This window comes from Elephantulus edwardii, unplaced genomic scaffold (assembly GCF_000299155.1).
Source record: "Elephantulus edwardii isolate Elephantulus edwardi_28Jun2011 unplaced genomic scaffold, EleEdw1.0 scaffold00003, whole genome shotgun sequence".
In the NCBI taxonomy this organism is placed as follows: domain Eukaryota; kingdom Metazoa; phylum Chordata; class Mammalia; order Macroscelidea; family Macroscelididae; genus Elephantulus; species Elephantulus edwardii.
In genome coordinates, this window is record NW_006399753.1 from 38012244 (window position 1) to 38015945 (window position 3702).

Genomic DNA, 3702 nt, shown 5'->3' on the forward strand with positions numbered 1-3702 from the left:
AACCAAAGGCAGGCAGCTTGAATCCACTGGTTGTTCTGGATGGAGGAGGATAGGCAGGCTCCTCCCATGCAATTTACAGCTTCTGAAAACTCAGTGAGGGTCAGACAGGAGTTGGCTCTCACTCAACAGCAATGAGAGCAAGACAAGCCTCTGGGTGATAGAGACTGCTGGAACCCCCTAGACTTTAGCCTGAACATACCCTCCAAGCCTGGAATTGAATTCACTCCTGTGGCTCAACTCTGAGCCAAAGATGAACACCATCACCAGGGACGTCTACACTCCCAGAATCATGACCACACGCAATCAGGTGGGAGCAGAATGAGGAAGAGAGGAGAGAGGTCTGCTTTAGACAGAGATTTCTGCTAAGACACAAGCAAAAGGGTAAGAAATGGCAGAAACTACAAAAACAAAACATACGTACACAAAACACAAAATACCAACTACTATCACTGAGTACATCCGATTGACAGCAGCCCACCCGTAAGGCAGAGCAGAAAGGGCCAGCGGGTTTCTAAGGCTGTGAACCTCCACAGAAGCTGTTTCTTTTTTCATCCACCGAGGGGACTCGGGCATCAAGCCACTGACCACCTGGTGAACAGTCAAACGCCAGGAAAAACCAGAACTTAGGAGCCCTACATATATATTGGAAGTCCAGGTGCCAAGTGCCGGGAATACGAGATGAAGGTGAATTCTCCTGCCCTCTATGAAGCTAAAGAGTGAAGGAGAGACAGAGGCAGGCATGTGAACAGGTGGCTTCAAACAACTGGAGAGAAAACCAAAACACAACCAGAGCAAGGACAGCATAGAAGAGTGTGTGGACCACAGCAGTACCTCATGGCCCTTCTTGCTGGGCTGGTGGCCTTTCCTCCAAATACCTGGGCCGCCATCTGCTCAGCATGGGGAGGGCTGCCAGCAGGGCCAAGCACCTGCAAAAAGGAGCCAGGGGCCGAGCAGTCATATTGGAAAAGCACAGACTTTGGAAAGTGTTATCAAATGAGAGAACTCAGCAAGTCAATGGCCATGGTGCTTACGACAGAGACTCAAGCTCCTGAGGACTGAGAAAAGGATTTCATCTCAAGAACAGAAGGCAGGCATGGGGGAGAGACAGAAGCGTGAGAAGCTGTGGTCAGAGGAGGATCCCGGAGAAAGGTGGTTCTGTGGAGTTGTTAGATGTTGCTGTGGAGTCAGAACCAACCATAGCGATCCTTCCAGCAGGATTTCAGGGGCAGTAACCCATGTGGGAAGAGGCTGCCCATCTTTCTCTTGAGGAGCAGCCGGGGAGGTTTGAACCACGTGCCTTTGAGCTGGCAGCACAACTCCCTACCCGAGCCTCCACCTGAGAAGGAGCCACGCGAGCTCCCTCTGAGGGGGCTAGTTCTCAGCAATGACCAGGCTCAGGAAGGACTGTGCATGTAAGCAGCTCTGGGGCCTGGGAGCCTCACTAGCATCCCTGTGTATGCTGGGCCCAGAGCACCTGGCGCTGTTATCTCACTGTCTCTAATCTCCAACTCTATGAAGTCAGTGTGTTAGTTCATGTCATAGATGAGGAGAAACAAAGGCAGGCAGGTTGAATGGGAGATAATGTGCCTGGTCACAGTGCTGGCAAGGAGCAGGAATTGAACCTAGGCCCGCGGGACTCTCAAGGTTCCCACATCTTCTGCTATTCAGACCTCTAACCAGGGTCTCGGGGAGGTAAGACTGGAACTTACTAGCCTAGGAGTCAAGCCCTACAACAACAGTGGCAGTTTGAAAAGGGCTCCACTTCCCCCTTCTCTTATCCTTGTCATATTCAATCTATCACCAAGCGCTACAGTCAGCTTCACCACCAACAGTCTGTGAGAGGAAGCTCTTGTGCTGACCAGGGAGGCCTCTCAGAGCTGCAGCTCAGAGTTCCCTGGTTGTGCCCGACCCAGGTCTGTGCCCTTGCCTGAGCGGCCCTGCGTTCCTGTCTCCAAACACCACACCCCTCCACCCATCCTGCTGGTTTCTTCCTGGGCTGTGTCTGGAGCTTTGGATGAAGGACAACAGCTTTTAAAAATACATGTTGTTATTGTTACAGTGACCCTGTGAACAAGAGACCTGAACCGTGTCCTCTGCTGTGCCATCCTCATCATCTCTGACACACGTGAGCCCATTGCTGCAGTCACTGTGTCTATCCATCTGGTTGAGGGTCTTCCTCTCTTTACTTGTCCCTTCATCTTTGCAGCATGACATCCCTTTCCAAGGATGATGTCTCTCCTGGCTCCATGTCCAAAGTGGGTGAGCCATCTGCCCTTTCCCAGAGGAGAAAGAAAAGTCTGCTGGAAAACAGAGGCTGCTGAATCCAGGTAAGCCTGCTGCAGGACACAGAGAGGGCCAGACGGCAGGCTGCATCCAGACCTCAAGGAAATTCCCTCAGATGGGACAGATGGTTCACCTACAGATGACAGAAGAACCGATGTCTTTGAGTTGTGGTGGTGGAGAAGCGTGCTAAATGCCCCATGGACTGTCGAAACATTAACCAGTATGTTTCGGAAAAAGTGCTGTCAGAGTGCTTCTTGGAGGCAAAGATGGAGCTCTTAGGGGGGGCATTTAAGAACCCCAAGCACGTGTATTGAAGATGGGCACACACACATGCGTTCGGTAGGATTTTGGAAAAGTCCTTCTAACCCTCTAAGCTTCTATTTCCTCCCATTTGAAGCACAGCTCTTCACACCTACCCAAGAGCTAATCGGTATTGATGGTAGACCCTGTGCCAGTGTGACACACAGCGAATGACTCCTTCCTGCCCACGACCCTCTCCCTACGTTTTCCATGGCACTTCCATCTTCAGCAAGCTCTTAATAGAAATATCTACTGACTGTATTCTTCTCATTAAAGCCTCTTAAAAAAGAAAATGACTGAATACATACTAACTGACAGAGAGAATTAAGTCATATCAAGCATTGGCTGTGACTCTTAACGATTTTTTGGTTTTGTTCTTGGAGCCAAGAAGGATGCCTGGGAAGGTGCTATTTCATAAGAAGTGATCATGATTAAGCCACAGCATGGTAATTCCAACTCCATGGAAAATCAGTTCAATAACTTTTTTTCTGTAGAAGACAATAGCTCATTTCCATCAAAGAAAACTGGACAATTAAAGTTAAACTTCCTTTCGAGGAAATAATGTGGCCTGCTAGTTTGACCAAATTACCATTTTCTACATTTTGAGCTACTGAATTCAATGAGTATATCCTTTGTAACACAAAATTAGTCTGAGAACGCTCCTTATGTAACAAAGGAAAGAAAATGAATATTCTGCATTTCTGGCTGCCGCCACAAGAAAAATATCATTACCTTTCTGGTTGTGCTTTGTAGAACAACACATAAATCTTTCAGGAAGAAACACATCCCCGTGGGGACTGAGACTGGATCAGAGTCAAGCAACGAAACAAGCAATTAATTCCCATTAGAGGATTAAGGCACTCAGGTTCACTTTGAATCAGAAAAATGAAGAGTGAATAAAATGGTTCACAACCAGGAGGTTACTTGTCAATGTTAATAACTTGGGAGAATAAAAGGCGAAGCCAGACTGCACATAAAAAGCTGAGCAGCTTCCTGAAGTCTCAGTGTGGAAATGAAGGGAATTTTGCATCCAGGGTAAAAGGGACTACCTTCTTTTTAAGACAGAAACATTGGGAAAACAACAATGTTTATTCCCTGTGTTACTGCCTCCGCTCTATG